This window comes from Heloderma suspectum, chromosome 4 (assembly GCF_057233095.1).
Source record: "Heloderma suspectum isolate Gila_16-S chromosome 4, 16-S_ref, whole genome shotgun sequence".
Classification (NCBI taxonomy): domain Eukaryota; kingdom Metazoa; phylum Chordata; class Lepidosauria; order Squamata; family Helodermatidae; genus Heloderma; species Heloderma suspectum.
In genome coordinates, this window is record NC_139461.1 from 119,225,730 (window position 1) to 119,249,057 (window position 23,328).

The following is a 23,328-nucleotide window of genomic DNA, read 5'->3' on the forward strand; positions in this document are numbered from 1 at the left end:
GGTGCAGGTTGTGCTTTAACTCTACATACTTGGGACAACCACCAGCACACAGACAGTGACCTCATGGTAACCAGGCTGATGAAATTACAACCAGTCACTGGGGAGGGGGAGGAAGGGAGGGGGAGGAACTCTAATGTGTGTGCATAAAGTGAATGCAGTAGGGAGAGGTTACAGCATATGGAACCTACTAGGCAGTGCCGGCTCTAGCTATTGTGGAGCACTTGGACAAACTGCCCTGAGTAGGCCCACTCCGCCTTGCTACTGTCACTGCTGTCCAGTTCGCTTCCCTCTCTCTCAGGGCCCAATCCACATCACTGCCTAGAACAGGGGTGTTGAGCCTCTTTCAGCTCGAGGGCTGTTATGTATTTGGGGGGGGAGGAGGTCCTGTTATTGACATTGTTTCATTGTTATAGTCATTGTTTTGAACCTTGGCAGCTCCTGCAGAGGGCGTCGCAGCAGTTCATGGAGCTTCCGCTAAATTCTTAAGTGGATCTAGCTGACTGCTTACCAGTTAGCTGTATGCATTGGATTCACAGTCCTTGCTGCCTGTATAGCTCTCAGTATCCCATCCTCATCGCCACAAATTGTTGTACAGAGGGAATGACCATAAGACTCAGCAGGCCTCAAACACAACTGTCCTTTATTTATCACACACAGTGACAGGACTGCAGAACTTAGCAGAAGCTCCCAACTCTACAGGAGCTGCCAAGGTTCAAAACAAGAACTAACCCACAAGTACACCCCCCCCACACACACACACACAGATACACAGATAACAAGGGCGGAATTTCATTTCAGATGAGTCTGCCAGCATATTTTAGCTTAAAGCTCTTAACTGCCAGTAACTACACCATAGGTGAGGCGTTTCAACCTTTTAGAATGGGGGGGGGGAACTGCACAAAGGCCAGGGAACTGCCAAACAATCGGCAATAAGGGGAAAAGTGATGGAGCCAGCAGAAGGCGGCATGGCCATCTAGGGAGCCCCAGGAAGCTGAATTGGGACTCTGGTCTTGAGATTCTGCACCTGGCCTAGAAGGAGAAGGAAGGCAAGTGGAGGCTGCTGTCCCTTTCTTTGCTTTTGCCAGTGCTCGTAGGGTCAGAGAGGGGGAGGCTCAGGTGGACAGACAGAGGTAGTACGGAGATGGCCACGGAGAACTGCCTTGGGCTGCTGCCTGACAATGCCAGCCAAAGACAACTTTATGACTACGGTTGACAATCCACTTAAGGGTAAACTGCAGTTCCCCGCCACCAAAAAAAACCCATACCCACCCACCCTGCCCAAAACACAGTGTATTTTTGAAGAACGCTTGTTATACATATCTTTTTACACTTGGTACTAACTATAGTATAGCAGTGATGCCAACTCTGGTCAAACAGTGATCCTTTCAGGGGATTTGGGGGCAGAGGGATGTGTGCCTTTGGAATGGACAGCTAATGCACAGGGCCATTAAAAAAAAATCAGTGTGTACAGCCACTGCACCAATCATCCTGAAGTGAAACCAAGGCCCAATTCATATGTGACATGGGCCACAGATAAAGCACCTACTGGTATAAATATTCTATGCAGCCCTGCCTCATTTAAATATGCTTACCAAGTGTGCTGGTTTATGCATGTGCAGCATCAGCAAGCATACCAGAGGTGCATCAGCCCAGACTGCCAATCCTTGGCTTCCAAGTGTTACACATATACGGGATGGTGAATGCAGCAAGTGCGTTCAAAAGAGATGGGATTAAGAGGTGTCCCATCTATCAGCCTGTGTGTGTGTGCGCATTACTGCAACCCACTGAAAGCCACCCTGAGGATCATTATATCGAAAAGCACGACCCTAAGGATGCAATCCTATGGATGTTAAGACAGAACAAAGTCCTACAATTCCCAGCATTCCCCAGCCAGTCATGCTTGCTGGGGAATGCTGGGAGTTGTAGGGCTCTTTTTCTGTCTAAACATGCATACGAATGCACCCTAAATAAATAGTTCAAGTGCATATAATTGCATTTGCTCACATGTGTCCCTTGTTACCCTTACCTCTCCCTTTCCTTGTGGTCTCCCCCATTGCTGAAATGTAGACTGTAAGTAGGGATGTACCCCTCTTTTTTTATATTCCTCCATAAAGCACCACGTCCAGTAATTGCAACAACAACATTGGTGTGGCTTTCAGTGATGCACCAGATGCTGAGCTAGGGTTAGGTAGTGCGTGCTCACAGTTGGTTTGCCGTCATCGAGGAGGAATATCTGGGAGTCATGGGGTGTCTCATCACGATCACCACTAATTGAAGTGAAAGCACCTTCTAATGCAGCTTTTGACTTAATAGGGAACTTTTCCAGAAACCAAAGGAAGTGTTTTCCTTTCTTATCAGAGAACAGCACACTGAACAGCATCGCAACAGGAGATGACAATTATTTGTAAAATTGTGCTTTCACTTGTGAAATGTTAATCAAACATGCACTGTGGCCTCAGACAACTGATCTTATGCAAGGCTAGGCACATTGAAATCAATGGGCTTAGGAGACATGGCAAGCTCAACATAGAACCAGGCTCTCACTCCAACAAAAAGGTGAAGTGGGATATAGCAGACAAGGGCTTCTGAGCCTGTGGCTACCAGGCAAGGTTGAGCCCCAGCATCTCTCTAGCTCTTTGACAAATTAAGCACTAGAGAAAAGGAAGTGGTATGCAATGACAAGTATTAGAGGAGAGCAACACAACACAGCTGGAAATGTATTCCCCTGGGCAGAGGAAAGGAGAGGCTGCTTTGAGGCAAAATGAGAAAGGCCCAGAAAGAACAGGTGAAGAGATACCTTTCAAGGGATTGACTAGAGTGGTCTACTGCAACCTTTATTGCATTTGCCTCCGCCGCTGGGTCGGGTCAAGGCTAGCCGCCGCCGCGCCGCAACCCCGACCGGTCAGGAGGAGAGAAAGGACGCGCCGCCGAGCGGGCCGTCGCAGGTGCAGCCTCTCCTTCCAGAGGCTGTGAAGCACGTGTTGCACGCCTAGCAGCCACGTGAGCAACAGACTGCTTGGCAGGGGCGCGGATCCTAAAAGCCTCTCCGGCCCCTCCCCTTTTGAGTGACGCCAAGGAGCTGCCCAAAGGCAGCCCGCGACGTCTCCTCACCCGCCCGTCAGGCAAGCGGGACGTGGAGGTAGGGCATTTGATGCAAAATGAGGTAAAGAGATACCTTTCAAGGGATTGGCTAGAGTGGTCTGCTGCAACCTTTATTGCATTTGGTTCCTACGCTTGCAGGCCTGGCAAATCTTAAGAACTTGCAATCAATGTTCTACACCTAGAGGAGTTTAATGAATGATACTGTATGTAAACTAGTCAGCGTATCTCATGTTGTGACGCCAACACTTCAAAATGCTTACTGTCAAATGGGCAGGGCTGCATTTCCCATTTTGGGGGGCGTGTGTGTGTGTGTGTGGGGGGGCAAATAGATTTTTTGGAAAGGTAGAGAGAAGGACTTCTTCAGAAAGTTTTAAAGGCCTGCTTCTTGGATATATGGATTTTAGATATACCTCTTTTGGGAGCAAAAGGTAACATCTGGGCTGTCAAGCATGGTTGTATAACTTGTGTATAAGTGCCAAGACCTCATAGTGCAGATAGACTTCTCCTGCCATTTGCTGCTTGATAATAAGCCAGCTCAGAAGCTGTGGTATAGAAAATGATCTGTTGTCCAAAAAGCAGTAACCAATGACAGCTGTATTTCTAATTGTCTTCTTTCCTCACCAACAATACGTGTGCCTCCCTACTTGGACTGCTGCCCTTTTAAGCCTCCCAACAAGCTTTTCTGTACTGTCACTTCATTGAAACTGTGTCTAATTATTCCAAACTGAAAAGAAAGCATTTAACATAATAATATTGATGCATGCCATTTTGAAATCCATGTGGCACGTGTGTCCAGGTTGTGCCTGAGGGAGGTGTTCCTTATAGCTCCACTCTAATTACGTAACTGGATTTATATTCCGATCCTACATGTGAGTTCAATGGGACTTGCTCACAGACAGTCATGCATAGGATTGTACTCGCAAATCATCCTCAGTGCATTAATTCCCTCTTCCCTCAAACAGCCTCTAAGGAAGAATACTTCACAAATAACATTTTCCTGTGACCAGTTCACTATAACGGGTCTCCAACCTTTTTGGGTCAGTGGGCACATTTGAAATTTGAGAAAATGGCATGGGTGCACTCACAAAATGACTGCCATGGAGATGCCTTGCCCATTCATAAAATGGCTGCCAGGCAGGGTGGGCATGGCCGGTCTCAAAACACTCATTTCCTAGAAGCGAAACTGGTGAGACTAACAAAAGGCGAACAGGTGAGGCTATAGAAGAACTTGCCCAAGTACAAAGAGATGTAGTTTCTGAGCTTCAAAACCACACTTTTGAACCCAAATAAAGATGGTGCTGGACGGCAGCACTTTGCCACATGCCAGCTGATCTTCCTAGTTAAAATAAAATCTTAAGAAATAAAAAACAGGAGAGGTGAGTTTTGGAGGCACCAAGAGAGGTGTCTGTGGGCACCACTGCCACGTACAGGCACCATGCTGGAGAGTCTAGTTCACATCTGCTGACTCCATTGCTTTCTATCCTTACTGTAGTGATCATCTTCCATCAATGGCTTCCTCTCTTCCTTGTCCACACTTTCTAATGTTAAATGAAAATGATTGCCACACCTCATCTCAACTTTCTTTCCTGAAACCTCCTTAAGAAGTAGCCAGTACTGATGGAGTAAGACCAATCCACATCCCTACCACTTGTTAACCATGATCTACAGCCCTATAGTTTGCCTGGACCCGATTAATAATTGGAAGTATTGCACAAAGTGTTATTTCTTCACTGGGATGCTGTTGCCAGCAAGAGCAAGATAAGCTTTGCAAGAGAGCTGAGCAATGGCGTCAAAGCAAATCTCTTTGCAAGTTAATTACAATCAGCTAAGGTTTGCAAGAGCTCAGCTAGGATTAGAATTGATCAACAGCGAAAATTCCCTTCCTCACTTCAGCAGCCAACTCACAGTTCAAGTCAGGCAAGTAAGCCTCGCGTGTCAAAATCTTTCCTACTCTGAATTTCTGCATATTACAGATGCTATAGGAGTGGGCAATGTGTGGCACTCCAGATTTTTGGCCTACAGCCCCCAGCAGCCCAAGGCAGCCTAGCCAATGGTGAGGGCTACTGGGAATTGTAGGCCAAAACATCTGGAGGGCCACAAGTTGCCCACCCTTGCTCTATGGGCTGAATCGACCAATTAACATCAAGAAGTGGATTGCAGTAATTTACAGTGCAATTCTATACACTTACTCAGAAGTAAGCCTCGGTGAGCTGAATGAGACTTATTCCTAGGTAAGTGTGTACAAAATTTCAGCCTGAGCTACTAATTCCAGATTGCGATTTAGCTACTAACTCAAGTAGGTAAACTTGCAATCCTAGGCAGCTTACCTTGAGTAAGCATATATGGTACTGAAGTGCAGAAGAATTCTTCAGAGGAAGTGGAGATCTGACTGCTGGGAATATTGCAACCCCATCTGCAAGTTACAGGAAGGGGGCAGTGTTGCAGTTAGGTCATGGTAGTTTGGACCACAGCTAGCCTTAGGATCTCTATAGCCTACAGTATGGTTTCCTGCTCTTCCCTCTTGCCCACCCCGTTCTCCTCCATTGCTGAGAGTACGTACACTTGGTCTCTCCTCTGCCAGTGTTGTAGAATACAAAGAAATGGAATGAACAAACTTTGTCTGAAACTCTATGCTGTACCTGCTTTTTTATGGAAGAAATTGTGAAATATGAAGCCTATCATGGCAAAAGGAAGCCATGTAAATGGCAGCCGTAGCAACCTGGCAGCGGCTGGGAGACCAGCCGGAGCCGCCGCATCCGCCGCCACCGGAGCCACTGCCACATCTGCCGCCAGGTAAGCTCTGTCCCAGGGGGATTCCGTGGAGTGGCGGTGGGGAGGCCGTTCCGCCATGGATCCCGGGAGCCGGATTCTAAGGAATCCAGCCTCACTGGAGTCCATGGCAGAATTCTCTGACATCCCTATCATTACCAAATAATTCCCATCACTGACCCCTGCCCCCATCGTATGTAGACTGTTTCAATGTGTCTATGTATGACTACAAGTCTGACTATAACTACACTACTACTTATGGATTAAAAACACCCCTTTCAGACAGAAGGGACTGGAAATGATACGATAGAATCTGGTCTTGTATGAAAAGGCCTTCAGCCTAATCCAGCATAGTGCTTCATATGTTAAGTGAATAGATAATTACAGACTTAATCCTATATGTATCTACTCAAAAGTAAGTCACACTGACTTCAGTGTGATTTATTCCCTAGTAAAGGTGCTTAGAATTGCACATTCAATGGGTCCTACTTCCAAGTAAACATGATTCAAATAGAGCAAATTGCCTTCCTCATCCCCTCAAAGAAGACACTGTGAAGTAATGGGAAGATGAGTTGATTCTTTTGAAGATCTAAGCAAATGCAGAATATTCGTCACCTTTCAGTATTGCTGCTCTGTAGTGCAGAGCGATCATCTTTGAATCCCAGCTCACATCACCTTGAGATCAGAGCATGACTCGTGGAACTTAACCACCAGCAACTTAGCTTTAATGCCAAACAGGGTGTGATTGGAATTGCCAAGTGCAAAACCTTGCCTTTGTGTGTGTATATGAATCAAAGTAGACTTGTATCCTAGAGTTGCCCTTTCCAACCCACCTTAGTGGGGTTTTACACTGTGTACTAAAGCAGAATGTCATCCGCAAATGATTGTGTTCATTCAGGGACGGCCCTACAATTAGGCAGTGAGTTGACTGCCTCAAGCAGCTGATTATGGATGTTGTGAAAGAGCAGCAAATAGTTATCTATTTAATTTACTGTAATTGCATTTCTGCTGCCAGGGATGGAGAACGGTGTTTGTGGGTTTTTCTGCCCCAGGTCTCAAAATAACATAGGAACCCCTGAGTACTATGTGCCTTCATTTTGTTGTGGGGCACCATTGATTTGCAGCAAAATATCTGAGGCCAGCCTTGATAGGATCTGTGGTTTCAGATTCTGTTAACTGAGTATAGGCACAGTTGAGAAGTTAGGCCTCTCTCAGTCTTTCACAAATAGGAAAAACCAAATGAACATGGGCTTATATCTAATGGTGGCTTTGTCTTGACAGAATGAACATTCTAGATGTGCTTTTACAGGTGAATCTGTTGTATCCAGTGGTGGCTTTACCTTAGCAGAAAGCAGTTCCACTTGTGCAACCTGGCCAGCTGATTTTTGCTGATCTCCTCCAGCCCATGTAAGCCCAACCCCTCCATTGATTTATTTATTTGTACCCCACCTTTCTACAAAAAAATTGCACTCAAAAATGGCACCCATATATTATTTATTATTACATTTATAGGCCACCTTTTTCCCTGTCTTGCAAGGAACCCAATGTGGCTTACATAGTCCTTCCCCTTTCTGTTTTATCCTCACAACAGCACTGTGAGATAGATTAGGCTGAGATTCAGGGACTGGCCCAAAGTCACCCAGTGAGCTTCATGGTTAAGTGTGGGCAAGAACCTGGACGTCCCAAGTCCCAGTCCAACACTTTTAACTATTACACCACACTGGCTCCCATAAGAGCTGCTCCTTGGTGTTGAAGGACCCTCCAAACAGAATAGGATATGGTGTGAAGGACTGTAATAGGTAAGGTTCCTCTGAACTATGAAAATTGGGTTCCTCTGACATTTGGAAGCACATTCCTCTAGTAATCTGCAGTTTCTCTCCACTGCACTGATCCTTCTCTGAGCTGATTTGGCTCTGCAGTTGAATCAAAACAATTGGAAATGCTGAACAGATTCTCTACTTATTATCTTTCAGGCAGCTGTAAATGTTGCAAGGAGATGAAGGAATTTGTTTAGCGGAGAGAAATTTAAGGTATCCAAACAGGTGCAATGGTAGCTCATTCATAAACGGTTCTCTTCACAAAGTTGGACATTGTGGGCATCTGTGTGCACAAGTGTGCCACACAGGAACCCTTGGAAGACGTACACTGCATAGGTAATATTGCAAATGAAATCTAATGGTCACATTCTGACTATACTTAAATATTTCTGTATAATACATAGAAAGGCAGCCTAATTAATCCATGAGATGTCTCCCCATATTTCCAAAGCAATGGCATTATTAAATGGATAGTTTTGAAATATAGCAAGGTTGGCATGGTTCAGAACTTGAAGAGATGGAAGATGTCTATACTTTGAGTGTTTGGGGATGGGGGGTAGCTGGGTTGTGCGCATGACACAGCCAATGCAGTGTTATTATTGTTATTATCCTTGATTTTTCACATTGGTGTTTAGGGTAGCATCTCAGTGAAGTTATCAACAGCTGGAGTCAGGCCATAGTTTTAACAAAGGTTCTCTCATTTTCCACTGGGTACCCATTCAGTTCTCTTGATGTATTGTCTTAGGTCAAAGCTCCTTGGCAGGGATTGGAAAGACTACCAGTTATGGGTGAAATTTCCCACCTTGATTCATAACTGGCTCAGTCCTTCTGAGCTTTCTTGGAGAACTTTTAGAGAAAAGTTAGAGTTTTCCTAACTTCAGTAAAGCCAAGCCAGGGGAACTCCTCCACCACTGCTAGGCTTCCCTAGAATGCTGTTGCTTCCTTTTCCCTTCTTCAAACTTGGTGAGTTTGGGAAAGTGTGGGAAGGAGTAGGAAAGATAAAGGAAAGTGGCAGGAGAAAAGACTGGGGGAAGACGAGGACATATCCCAAGTTCCTAGGTTCCTTGTCTGCAATGAAGGCTTCTGAGCGTATGCAGTGCCTCCATTGCTGATGGGAATTGTGGGGGTTTTTTGTTGCTCTTCCTGAGGTATCTTCCTGGGGATTTGAGTAAAAATAAAGCATTTATTTATTATTATATTTATGTCCTGCCTTTTTCTTCCCTCCAAGGAAAGGTGGCTTACAACCTTTCTGGACCTGTGAGCACATTTGGGAATTTGAGAAACTGCTGCGGTTTCTCAACAAAATGCCTAATTAGTGGATCGCTGCTTTGGCATCGACCTTTCATGTCTATGGATCTTAGGCTGCGTCTTTTTTAGTAAAACCTTCTGTTTCGTGTCTATTTGACAACACAATGGCTGTTTAATAAGATTGCCTAATTTGGCTAATTGCTGGTGGCGCAATGCAGCTAATGCTTCTATTAAACATTGTTGTTGTCGTTCAGTCGTGTCCGACTCTTCGTGACCCCATGGACCATAGCACGCCAGGCCTTCCTGTCCTGCGCTCTCTCCCGGAGTGTGCTCAAGTTCATATTCATTGCATCGGTGATGCTATCTAGCCATCTCATCCTCTGCTGTCCCCTTCTCCTTTTGCCTTCAGTCTTTCCCAGCATCAGGGTCTTTTCCAGAGAGCTTTCTCTTCGCATTAGGTGGCCAAAATATTTGAGCTTCAGCTTCAGTATCTGTCCTTCCAATGAGCACTCAGGGTTGATTTCCTTTAGTATGGACTGATTTGACCTCCTTGCAGTCCAGGGGACTCGTAAGAGTCTTCTCCAGCACCACAGTTCCAAAGCATCAATTCTTCGGCGCTCAGCCTTCCTTATAGTCCAGCTCTCACAGCCATACATTACTACTGGGAAAACCATAGCTTTGATTAGACGGACCTTTGTCGGCAAGTTGATGTCTCTGCTTCTTACTATGCTGTCTAGGTTGGCCATAGCTTTCCTCCCAAGGAGCAAGTGTCTTTTAATTTCATGGCTACAGTCACCGTCTGCGGTGATCTTGGAGCCCAAGAAAGTAAAATCTGTCACTGCTTCCATTTCTTCCCCTTCTATATGCCAGGAAGTGATGGGGCCAGATGCCAGGATCTTCGTTTTTTTAATGTTGAGTTTCAAACCAGCTTTTGCACTCTCCTCTTTCACCCTCAACAAGAGGCTCTTGAGATCCTCTTCGCTTTCTGCCATTAGGGTGGTATCGTCTGCATATCTGAGGTTGTTGATAATTCTCCCAGCAATCTTAATTCCGACCTCTGATTCATCCAACCCGGCATTTCTCATGATGTAGTCTGCATATAAGTTAAATAAGCAGGGTGACAATATGCAGCCTTGTCGTACTCCTTTCCCAATTTTGAACCAATCGGTTGTTCCTTGTCTGGTTCTTACTGTTGCTTCTTGACCCTCGTACAGGTTTCTCAGGAGACAGGTAAGGTGGTCTGGTACTCCCATCACTTTCAGAATTTGCCACAGTTTGTTGTGATCCACACAATCAAAGGCTTTAGCGTAGTCAATGAAGCAGAAATAGACGTTTTTCTGGAATTCTCTTGCTTTCTCCATGATGCAGCGAATGTTGGCGATTTGATCTCTAGTTCCTCTGCCTCTTCGAAACCCAGCTTGTACTTCCGGTAGTTCTTGGTTCGCATAGTGCTGAAGCCTAGCTTGTAGGATTTTGAGCATCACCTTGCTGGCATGTGAAATGAGCGCAATTGTGCGGTAGTTTGAACACTCTTTGGCGTTGCCCTTCTTTGGAATTGGAATGTAAACTGACCTTTTCCAGTCTTGCGGCCATTGTTGAGTGTTCCAAATTTGTTGGCATATTGAATGCAGCACTTTAACAGCATCATCTTTTAGGATTTTAAATAGCTCAGCTGGAATACTATCATCTCCACTGGCTTTGTTGTTAGTAATGCTTCCTAAGGCCCACTTGACTTCACTTTCTAGGATGTCCGGCTCAAGTTCAATGACCGCACTATCATGGCTATCAGGGACATTCAGATCTTTCCTGTATAGTTCTTCTGTGTATTCTTGCCACCTCTTCTTAATCTCATCTGCTTCTGTTAGGTCCCTGCCTTCTTTGTCCTTTATCATGCCAGTCTTTGCACAAAACGTTCCCTTGAGATCTCCGATTTTCTTGAAGAGATCTCTAGTCTTTCCCATTCTGTTGTTTTCCTTGATTTCTTTGCATTGTTCATTGAAGAAGGCCTTCTTGTCACTCCTTGCTATTCTCTGGAACTCTGCATTCAGTTGGATATATCTTCCCCTTTCTCCCTTGCTTTTCGCTTCCCTTCTTTCCTCAGCTACTTGTAAAGCCTCATCAGACAGCCACTTGGCTTTCTTGCATTTCTTTTTCTTTGGGATGGATTTCGTTGCTGCCTCCTGAACAATGTTACAGACCTCCGTCCATAGTTCCTCAGGCACTCTGTCTATCAGGTCTAATCCCTGAAATCTATTCCTCACCTCCACTGTGTATTCATCAGGGATATGATTTAGGTCATACCTGAATGGTTTAGTGGTTTTCCCTACGTTCTTCAATTTAAGCCGAAATTTTGCAAGAAGCAGCTCATGATCTGAGCCACAGTCAGCTCCAGGTCTTGTTTTTACTGACTGTATAGAGCTTCTCCATCTTTGGCTGCAAAGGACATAATCAATGTGATTTCGATATTGACCATCTGGTGATGTCCATGTGTAGAGTCGTCTCTTGTATGTTTTGGCAAAGTCTAATAGTTGCTTCTTTTGGGGAGGAGGTTATTATACAGATAAATTTTGTGCTGGAACAGTCTAGTATTCATTGATGTACATGATTTTTTAAATTATTTCCTTGCTTCATGGAAATTAATAAATGGTGATCATAAAGGAATTCTCCACACCCTTTTGACTAAAAGACTGATATTACAACATTGGAAGGATAAACGCTCACCTCCTGTAATGCAATGGATTGAGGACCTTACAGTGCTTTCAGTATTTGAACGGGTGGCATATAGATGCCACCTTCAAATGGATACTTATTTGGATATTTGGTTGTCTGTTGTTGAAGCCTATGTTTAATTGCTAGAAAGTTGTAGGCATTTCATATGTATTCATCACTATGCATATATACAAATGCATGTTTATTAAAAAAAGTTTAAAAAAAAATAAACATGCTTTGTGGGTGCCTGCGGACACCATGTTGGGGACCCCTCCTCCTTTCCATTTAACCTCACAACTTCCCTGTGAGGTAGATTAGACCAAAAGTCAATGAGTGACTGGCCCAAAGTCATTGAGTGAGTTTCACGGCTGAGCGGGGACTCGAATATGGATCTCCTAAGTCCCAGTCCAACACTCTTAACCACTGCACCACACTGACATTAACAAGAGCGTCAAGAAAGAATTCCTTAGGTGGATTAAAAAACTACAATGTGCTGTTGCAGTCATTGTAGAGCTGGATAAAGTGCAGAAAGGGGCAACTAAAATGATCAGGGAGCTGGAGCATCTCCCCTATGAGAGACGGTTGCAAGAGCTGGGCTTGTTAAGCTTGGAAAAAAGGCGAGACATGATAGAGGTGTATGAAATTATTCATGGTGTGGATAATGTAGATAAGGAGTCATTTTTCTCCCTTTCTCAACTACTAGAACCTGGGGTTATCCTATGAAGCTGATGGGTGAGAGATTCAAGACAGATAAAAGGAAATACTTCTTCACTCACAGTTAAAGTATGGAATTCACTACCTGAAGTTGTAGTGATGGCCACCAGTTTGGATGGCTTTAAAAGGGGTTAGATAAATGATTGGAGGAGAAGGCTGTCAGTGGCTACTAGTCCTGATGGCTATGTGCTACCTCCAGTACCAGAGGCAGTAATCTTATTACACAGCTGGGGAACATGGGTGGGAGGGTGCTGTTGCACTCATGTCCTGTTTGTGGGTTCGTAGTCAACAGCTGGTCGGCCACTGTGTGAACAGAATGCTGGACTAGATGGACCCTTGGTCTGATCTAGCACGGCTCTTCATATGTTCTTATGTTCTACAGTTCCCAGAGTACTCATTTGTAGTGCAGGTGCAGCAGAGAGAAATCTTAAGGTATTCTGACAGCTATCACAACAGGTATTGTAGACAGGAACTACAAGAATATAGGATGAACTCTGGGCTTTCAACAGTAGTCTTTGCTTCTTGTTTCTTCCCTCATTTCCCACCCTTTCACAAACATACCAACTTGTTGCACTAGTGATCTAGCTTGTTGCACTAGTGATCATGAGTTGAGCTGAAACCTGGAGGGTGTGTGGCTCAGCTTGTAATGGCTCAGGGATTTTCAAACTGGGAAGTTCATATGTGAACTTGTCGTTTCCAGTTCTCGCTGCAATCGCTAAACACTGTAAGACCTGTGAAAAGACTGAAACAATAATGGGATGTGCACTACATAGCATGGACCACCATGCCTCCATCTCAGTGGTGGGGAACCTCAGGCCCAGGGATTAAAATCTAGCCCTCCGAGGTTCCCCAGATGGCCCCACTCTCCTCACGACCAATCGCTTAGTGTTTTCTCAACTTTTCTGCAGTTTTTCCCATTCTAAAAGGTTGAAATGTCTCTCCTAAAGCTTCAATATACTGGCATTTTTTTCCCTATTTTTGACTCCACTCCTTTTGCCTTCTGCCCCACCCCCTTCACCTTTGGCCCCACCCACCCCTGAGAGCTTCTTTAAAATGGAGCTTGGCGAGGTTCACCACCCCTGATTATCATATCAGCCTTCAGCAATTGCAGGGGGTGGGGGACCTGTCTACAGCCAACTTTTCCGTAGAAAGAAGCAGGCGACTTAGTCTAATGACCCACTGAAAACTCAGGGAGGTCCAGGTACGATACCACTCAAATATATCTTTAAAGTCGTATTCCATGTTTCATAGAGGGGAGCACCGTTGTGACAAAGGAGAGATTGGGGACTGGTTAAAAGAAGGCAAGTTGTGACAAGGGTGTGAGGGGAAGCCAACGATGTCATAAAAATGTGTAGTGTTTTCGATGTTCCTTTCCTTCCAACTCCTGCATGCCCAAGAAACAACAGAAAGAGAAAGGGAAAATATTTCTTCAGGCAGAATAAATTATTACAAAGGGAAACCTTCTTGGAAAGAAGAAGAAATGGTGGTGTAGGAAGATTCCAGGATGTACTGAAGGCCATCTGCATTAAACTATTTGCCTTGACGGAGGGACAGGACTTTTAATACCCACTGCTTAGAAAGGTCAAGACAACAACCAACCAGACAAAGGTGATTAGGGCAGCCATGTGTCCTTATGAAGGTTTCTATCTCTTCATAATTTATATGAACTGTACTATTTCTTCATAATTTATATGGACTGTACACATCTCAGGTAAAGCAAGGCAGGTCTTAATGATAAACTGAGTTTGACCATATACATATATTTATGAAAATAAATTTGTGTCCCAAATCAATGCTTATCAATGCTTATCAATGCCTTTCCTTTCAAAAATATGGCTGCAGCGGAACCAAAGCTATTTTCAGCTCCCAGTGATTTCAATGGGAGTGATGTACACATGTGCTTACGCCTCCCATTGAAATCCATGGGACCAAAAACACACACTGTTAACTTTGGCTGAATTGTGTCCTATATATTTTACAGGGTAGAAGGCTTCAGGGGGCAGCAAGTGCATGTATGCATTCTACTAAAAAACAAAAAGAATGGCTTTTATATTTAGTCAATTAATCAGACGATTAGTCAATTATAAACATATTTGACTTAAAAGCCGTCCCTGATTAATCAGACAAGTTTTTTAAAAAAATATCCATCTTTAATAACAATACTTATAAACATCACAGAACGCAGGCACCATCTCATAAGGGAGGGTAGCCTTTCCTAATCTGGTGCCCTCCAGATGTTTTCAGCTACAAGTCTCAGCATTCCTGACCACTGGCCATCTTGGCTGTGGCTGATGGGAGTTGTAGTCCAAAACATGGAGCATACCAGGTTGAGGAAGGCTGCAGGAAGGCACGCCTCTTCTAAGATGGTAGCTGCTGCAACGCACAAATACATTGTTTAAAAAACAACTCTTACGATCTCCTTCGAAATGATTGATTTCATTCCTAGGCAAATGTAATTTCTCGACTCAAGTTTTCTTTAATCAGATAGTCCTTCCCACCCACCCCTCCTCCACACACACACACACACACACACACACCAAAGTCCTAAAACTAAATAAGGACGGGTCGTTTTGTAGAATTGTCATACCCACTTAGTGAAAACTGAAATTGCAGTATGGGAAAATAATTTCTGAATGGTTGAAATTGCTGTATAGAAAAATAAAGAGCCACAGTGATCAACAGGCATTAGTGACTAGTCTTCCAATTCCACATTTAACAACGAATGGTGTTAAGACAGAATGTTTAGACAAAAAACAACAACAACATGGCTGGCTGGAGGATGCTGGGAGTTGTAGGACGTTTTTCTGTCTAAACATGCATACGATTGCACCCTGAAATTATGTGACTAGCTAGCTACTGCAGCCATAACAGGTGTCCTTTTGCTGTCCTATTTGGTTGTACCCCACTGATGAAGCAAGGGTCTGGGATGTCCTTAATTTGTCAGTTTAAAAGGTAGCAGTGCTATTTGTGGGGTACTAACGAGCTGCGCTTCAGAGTTCTGGGGCTCCTTCACACTGAGCTTTTATCCTGCGATTAAGATAGCTCCTTCACGGAATTTTGCAGGCTCTTTACATGACGCCGTGATCATTCAAAGCGTCTCCTGCACTAAATGCCCTTTGTTCTGTTTTTAAATAGATCGCAAATAATGAGCTATCAATTACCCTGTTTTCTGCTTCAGTTTCCTCCGTCAAAAGAGTTAAAGGGGGAAGAAGAGGAGCGAGATCAATGAAAGATAATGGAAAACTCAGATACAGGGAGAAGTGGGGGGGGGAGAAGCACGTGAAAAGGGGAGTCATTATGATCCTGCATTTAAAACAGAAGAAGAAAGCCCCATTTTAAATGCAGGCTTTTAGGCTGGTGTAGAGATGCCCCTGAATTCAGGGATATTTTCATTATGTTTGGGAGTGGTGATGCTATGGGATAAGGAAAGCCCATTAAAATAAGGAACATCTGGCAACCCCCATGCATAAGTTTCATTCCACAGGATGCTATGTGAATGTTGCTATTGTCTGCAGCAAGACACTGTTCCTGAAGAGTGAGTATCTGTCAAGAATGTGCCTGAGAAGTAGGTGGAATTAATATGCTGAATGTGGATGTTTATCAGCCTCCAGTATGACTTCAGTGCTGCACTATCCAAAATTGTCTGTCTACACACAGGCATTCTGATTTCACTTTTTATTTTCTTTGTTAAATAAAAAAAGGAACCCTGTGACAATTAGATGTGATTTTAAATTGGCTTGTGGGTAGTCACATGTTAATGCAGCCGCAAGTTAATGGCGTTGTGCCACAAGCATGAGGACTAGCAGCAGGGCACAATCCAGGTGAATTTAAATCACTGTTAAGTCCCTATGATTTTCACAATGAAAGCAATGGGGCTTAAGTTGTCTTACATTTGGCTAGACAGTGCTTCCCTTTCTCTTAAAGCAAAAAAAAAAAAAAAATCAAAAGTGGCCAATATTCCTGAAGTTAATTAAAATAAATTAGGCCTCATGAAATATGCTGTCCTACAAGAATATGCATGACATTACAACATTCAACCACAAAAAATGCTGTCTCTGCAGAATGAACTTCTGTAGGGCAGGATGAGGGGGAACCATTTCTAATGCTTTTGAGGGAAATTATGCTAAATAATTTGCACAAGTACACGTAGGAAGTGTGTGTCGAGAACAAATGACTGAGACACAAGGATCGAGCTCTAAGTTTGCAGTCCAATCTTTAGTTCTATTACAATAACGGGGGAATTTTTAAAAAAAAATCAAAGGGACTGATACCTTGATGAACTGCTATATTTTAAAAGGTTTTTTTTTTTAAAAAAAATCAAATATTATTTTCCATAGAATACAATAGGACTGATACATTTCTCTCCAGTCTCCTTATTCAAACTATGATTTGGATACTTTGCATGTATGGTTCATTATTCAAAGTGGGAGGAGGGTTGAAAAGGCACTGATAATCTTCTTGTGCCATTTTCTTAGGTAAAAGAATTAGACAGCAGCCGAGTAAAAAAAGTTTTCTTGAAAGAACCACACATTCCAGGTTAAGTCACTGCTCTGTCCTTCCAGAGCGGACCCACTTTTTCAGAGAAAGATGCGAAGTCATCCAATGAAACATGCTTATACCAGATTTCTTTCCTGGCCCCACAAAAAAGCACAAATGTAAAAGTTGAGAACCAATGTTTATTAAGTGCAAGTCAGCTCCTACACCAAGTCAACAGTAACTATTGATTTACTAGCACATAGAATAGCTCATTCAGTGGGTTGGATTTAAAGTTTTTACAAAATCTCCGAATGATGATTCAAACTAAAATCCTTTAGACACACCAAAAGGGGCACAACAGCTTTCTTGGAATGTAAGCAAGAAAGGAGAACATCTGTAACTAACAGTAGCCACAAGATGATAAGGAAAGTCTGCTTTATTTTCATATTATTTCATGAGTCAAAGAGTAAACAATTCATGTGAGGTGCAAACATACATTAAAAAACTGAAGCCATAGCCTGGATACATTCATAAACGTTATGATTGTACCCTAGCTGTACACCTTCACCTGTGTCCATTGGGCACTTCCCTCTTGTACCATGTAGATCAATAAAAGAATCCCAGCCATCATACAATAGGAATCCATAGCTAGGCCCAATGCCATTACTGTATAGCACCAATGTGATTTATACCCCCATACATACTGGAAAATGGCAGGTAAGAGTTTGGGATGAAGCTATGCCAATGTGATGTCACAAGTCCTGATGTTAAGCTGGCTTTTGCAGTGGTGTTAACATGATGCCATATGAAGTCAGAATTGTTCAGTTTTGTTAATAGCCCACAATTTAATCTGAGATCCAGAAACAATGTTGTCATCATAATACGCTTTAACATCAGGAGGCAGCATTAAAATAAAACCAAGACCCAATGTCAGACCGTTATCAAAGCAGCAAACAAGAGAGAGAAATTCCAACAAAAGATGGATCACAATATTTAATTTAATAACTGTACAAGTACTCCATTTATAAAAGCATTCCATTTATCAAATTGGACACAGGCTAGGACTTCATGATCCAAGTGAGAACTTTTCAAATCACAGCACATTTTAGATTCTACGTCAGCTAGGCGAAAAATATCTTTATTGCAGTCTCCACTCAAAACATAGGAAAAAAGCAGGCTGCAAAGAGGGACGGTTCATGTCTCAGGAGCCATGAGTCATGAGAATGGACTGACAGTCCAGATAACAGAACTTGTCTATTCAAAAAACTTCCATCAAGTTTTTAAAAGTAGGCAACTCATGTTCAGGTGAATGAGAGACAGAGAATTTCCCCCCTCGATATTGGTTCCCCAGTACAGAAAGCTCGGGTATCAATGGCTGGAAAATGTTAACCTTGCTTTTCATTGTGGCTGGGGGTGCAGGGAAGGAACTGAATGGCAGGTGACTGCTTTCACAGGAGACCTGACATAAGAGTGAGGAGGCAAATCTTGAGAGAGGCATATTTCTAATGGAGAATGATGTGATTTCAACATCCTTTTAAAAAAAAGGTTCGGTCATAGATGTAATCTTTTATTACTAGCCTTGAGATATGTGATAGTGGGAAACTGGTGCGAAAACTACTTTAAGGAGGAACTAGCAAGTCCCTAGAGGGGAGACCAGCTTCCAAGAGCCCCAAATGGCTGCAGAGGATAATTGCAGGGAGCTACGGTTAGATTGAATCATTTCTACTTGCTTTTAAGACATTTGTGTGTGTGTGTCCATCTGGGCATGCCTCTAACTTGTTATTTCTGAGAAACCAGTTACTTGCGGTCACAAATCTCTTGAAATTTGAGCCAGAGTATGCTTGGTGCAATCAAAAGCCAGGAAGCAGAGAAGTGCACAAGCCTGTCTGATCATACCGTAGAGAAGCGACTCAAGTCCTGCCGTTATGATCTGCTTAAAGGAGCCTGTTTAATTAGGTCCCTCTCACAGTGGCAGCCGGATGGCAATCTGTATTTATATATCAGGGAGGTGAAGGAATCTGTTTGATCTCATCCCACCAGACTCATCAGCGGATTTCCTGCCCTTCTTCCCAACGGAAAGTTATTGCCTAGGTCACCTCCTTTTAAAAAAGAGAACAAAACAAACAAAAACAAAAAACAAAAACAGGGATACTGATCTTCACAATCTGTTGGGAAGGGCTGGTAATCAAATGTATGGAACTTAAAGTTCCATGCAAACAGTTTCTGGCAGGAACTGAACATCCCATGAAACAAGCCTTTGTCTTGACTGGAAGAATAAGAATATGCACATACACAGGCACACACACACACATATATGGCAAACATAAGGATGGCCATTCCAGCCCAATTTCCCCCCAGAACATATTGTCTGCTATGGCCCTATGAAAAAGAGGGAACGGCAATAGCAGTCCTGCATGCCATAAACACTGAATGGTGGGAGTATCACTAATGTAGTCCTGCCATCAATATTAGGCATGTCCCTTCTCATGTAAGTTCGCACACACGTCTGTGTATAACTGCGAGTATATGGTTTTGCTCACAAGTTTCAAAGCAGTAAGCAAGAACTGCATATGTCTCTTGTATTAGGCACCCATGCGGACATTTCATCTACGGAGGGATCATTACACAATATCTATCTATCATCTGTCTGTCTGTCTGTTTCTGTTAAGTATATGCTATTCACAAGAGAATGACATCAGTCTCATGTAAAGTCTTTTGCTCCTCAAGGAAGGAATGAGGTTGACAAGCCCATCCCTCATTCAGATCTTGTGAGAAGAAAACTTTAAATCATAGGTGCCATAAAGAGGCATCTCCTGGTCCATTTCTGGCTAAAGGTAGCAGAAGTGCTACTGGGTGGAGTGGAATTGTAGCCATTAAACCTCTTGATCCCTGAATATCATCATCAGGAGTTACCTTAGATGAACATCCAGTTGCACTTACAAAGTGGTGCATTTAACTCTCCATAAAATATGGATTTTATTGCAGCACTGTCAAGACCTTGTTCCAGTCCACTGACCTCTGTGCTATTTGCATATCTCCAGACTCCAACCTTTGAATTAAAACATTATGTGTGCATGCTGAATGTTTATGAGTGGATGTATATATGCACGCACGCGCGCGCACACACACACACACACACACACACGATATGCATGCATACAATATCTTTCAGTACATATAGTTTTCCCAAGAGAGATGTTTCAGCTTAAGACTGAATTTTCTATAACTGCGCAACTTCAGTACCCAATTTATTCACTTACATACCACCTCTCCTTTAATGTGCAAAGGCTTACACATTTTACCGGCTTCACTGGCATCTCAACTCCTTCTGCTCTCCCTGACTTTTTCTCAAGGAAAGACCTAATTTCAACTGCGCACCTTCACTAGATCAGCATGGGTTTCCTTCTGCCTAATAAGATCAATATCAGATCCAAAGAGAAAGGTGTTAAAAAATCTCATTCTAATATGCTTTCCAATAAGGGATGTGTGCGTATGAGGGGATGTAGGTTTCAGGGTTTCTAAGGGTTTGCTAGTGGTATAAATATTAGGTCTCTCTCTTTACTTCAGATGACAGCAAATATGCTGCTAACAAGCACATCGCTAGCACCCAGTTGGCATCCCATCCCATGCGCCAAAAAGAAAAGAAAAAAGCACACCACCCGTCTCCATCCGAAAAGAGCGCATAGCTGCCCATGTGCTGCCACACTACTATGGCGCTCCCATAGTAACGGACCTGCCAACTTTGGCAAATAAGAGGGTTTCATTAGCATTTACAGCAGACCAAAGAGGGGGGACGGAGGAACGGGCTGCGGGATGAAGGCTGGGGGTAGTGGTGGTCAGAAAGACAAACAAACCAAGCAATCTAAGAAACCGAAGGCAAATAAAAGGGGCGCCTCTGCTGGCTGGCTTGCACGGCAGCGTCCCCGGCCCGCTGGAAAGAAGCGCAAAGCCTCGTCCCCTTACCGTTGAGAAGAGAAGGCAAGAAGAAGAAAGATGAGTCAAGGGGCTCAGCCGCGCAGAGAGAAACAGCGGCCAGCGTTGGTAGCAACGGTGCCGCTTCTCCGTCTGCCTTCCTCCTCCTCCTCTTCCTCCTCCTCCGCTGCTGCTGCTGTTGGAGCTACTTGCATTGAACTGGGGCTCAGTCTCTCTCTCGCCCAGCATCACTTTCAAACTCTGGCGATAGCTGGGAAGCAAAGCCGAAGGGGCTCCCTGGTTGACCGGGGCTCCATTCAGCGCTCTTCATTAACAGAGGGAAAGGAAAGGGTGCGAATGTGTGTGCGCGCGCGCGCGGGGGGGAATAGATATATATTCCTGCTTCCTCCTCCTCCTCCTCCTCTCTCTTCTTCTTCCTCCTCTCTCTCTCTCTCTCTCCCTTCCTTCCTCTCTCTCACACACAGACACTGTATTGCTGCCGTTTCTGCCGCTGCTCCTCTGACCGCTGTGTCTCTAGAGCCGCTGCTCAGTACGGAGAGGTTAAGGGCTGGCGGAAAGAAAAAGCGCCTCTTCCAGGCATCCGGCGATTTGCAAGTGAATGTGGTGGGAGGTACGAGCGGGAGGGCTTTGCGGAAGACCCCCCCCCCCGCGGCTCCTTTCCTCTCCGCCTCGTTGTGCGACAGAGAAAGACGGGCTCTTCTTTTTGAAGTCTCTCTCTCAAGCATGCCCTCCGCTGCTGCTGCTGCTGCTGCTTCTGATCCGGTCGTTTGCTACACAATACAAGCCAAAGAGCGCGCGTGTGGAACTTCGTGCCTCGGGCGTGACTCTACGGTGGGGATGCTTCACCTGGAATGACATTTCTGCCGTCTCTTCATTCTCCAACCGCCACTTCCACCATCCCCCAATGCCCCAGTTTAAACTTTGGAAGAGTTTTTGTAATTATTTTGGAAGAGTAATTACTTTGGAAGAGTTTTTGAAATTATTACCCATAATATGTCGCACTAGTCTGATTTCGTTCGCTTTGTGCTAGCTTCCAGTTCATTTCCACAGTGAATTCAAGATCCTGATTATTACCAATAAGGCCCTAAGAGGATATTTGAATGACCACCTCCTCCCACATAAACCTGCCCATCCACCACTGCACTCGTCATTTGAGGTCTTGCTCAACATCCTGTTGCCATCAGCAGTACAACTGGCTGGGATGTGTTGTTGTTCAGTCGTTCAGTCGTGTCCGACCCTTCGTGACCCCATGGACCATAGCACGCCAGGCCTTCCTGTCCTCCGCTCTCTCCCGGAGTGTGCTCAAGTTCAGATTCATTGCATCGGTGATGCTATCTAGCCATCTCCTCCTCTGCTGTCCCCTTCTCCTTTTGCCTTCAATCTTTCCCAGCATCAGGGTCTTTTCCAGGGAGTTTTCTCTTCGCGTTAGGTGGCCAAAATATTTGAGCTTCAGCTTCAGTATCTGTCCTTCCTAGGGATGTACGACAGTCACTTACCTTTCCATGGATTATGTTCATGGGGGGGGAGGTGTTCTGTCCCTCCCCCCGGAATCCTCGACGGGGGGGAGGCGATCCGTTCCTCCCCCCCGGAATCCTTGATGGCCAGCTGTGCTCCACGGCGGCTCCGCAGAGCAGCTGGCCAGGCCCAGGCCAGGGCCATCCGCAGCTGGATTTCCAGCCGCAGAGGGCTCTGGGTAACAAAAAAACACGTATGCAAATGGCGGCAGCTGTAGCCACCGCCATTTGCGTTCGCGTTTTTTTTTTTAACCAGGATGTGATAGGCTACGTACGTCTTTACGTAGCCTATCAGGTCTCTGTAAAAAAAACCCAAAACAAACGACAAGACTGCAAATGGCAGCAGCGGCAGCCAGTCGGAAGATCAGCCGCCGCCGCCGCTGCCAGAGCCGCCGCTGCCCGGAACATCCACCCCAGGTAAGTCTCGTCCCGGGGGGGAGCCGCAGGGGGGGGAGGCCGTTCCGCCACAGATTTCAGGGGGCCAAATGCACTGGCATTCGGCCTCACCGAGATCCGTGGCGGAATTCTCTGACATCCCTAGTCCTTCCAATGAGCACTCAGGGTTGATTTCCTTTAGGATGGACTGATTTGACCTCCTTGCAGTCCAGGGGACTCGTAAGAGTCTTCTCCAGCACCACAGTTCAAAAGCATCGATTCTTCGGCGCACAGCCTTCCTTATAGTCCAGCTCTCACAGCCATACGTTGCTACTGGGAAAACCATAGCTTTGATTATACGAACCTTTGTTGGCAAGGTGATGTCTCTGCTTCTTACTATGCTGTCTAGGTTTGCCACAGCTTTCCTCCCAAGGAGAAAGCATTTTTTAACTTCATGGCTACGCTACAGTCACCGTCTGCAGTGATCTTGGAGCCCAAGAAAATAAAATCTGTTACTGCTTCCATTTCTTCCCTTTCTATATGCCAGGAAGTGATGGGGCCAGATGCCAGGATCTTAGTTTTTTTAATGGTGAGTTTCCAACCAGCTTTTGCACTCTTCTCTTTCACCCTCAACAAGAGTCTCTTGAGATCCTCTTCGCTTTCTGCCATTA

The 23,328-nt window shown here is 44.6% G+C and overlaps 1 protein-coding gene across 1 annotated transcript in view; it reads right to left on the bottom strand.

Moving 5' to 3' along the window:
- LOC146347371 (cadherin-6) overlaps positions 1 to 21,542 on the bottom strand; it is a 221,026-nt gene extending 199,484 nt beyond the window's left edge. The window contains exon 1 of the mRNA XM_084850553.1: positions 20,799 to 21,542. The gene's annotated coding sequence lies outside the window, so the exon portion shown is untranslated. The remainder of the gene's footprint in view (positions 1 to 20,798) is intronic.
- Positions 21,543 to 23,328: the final 1,786 nt, after the last annotated feature.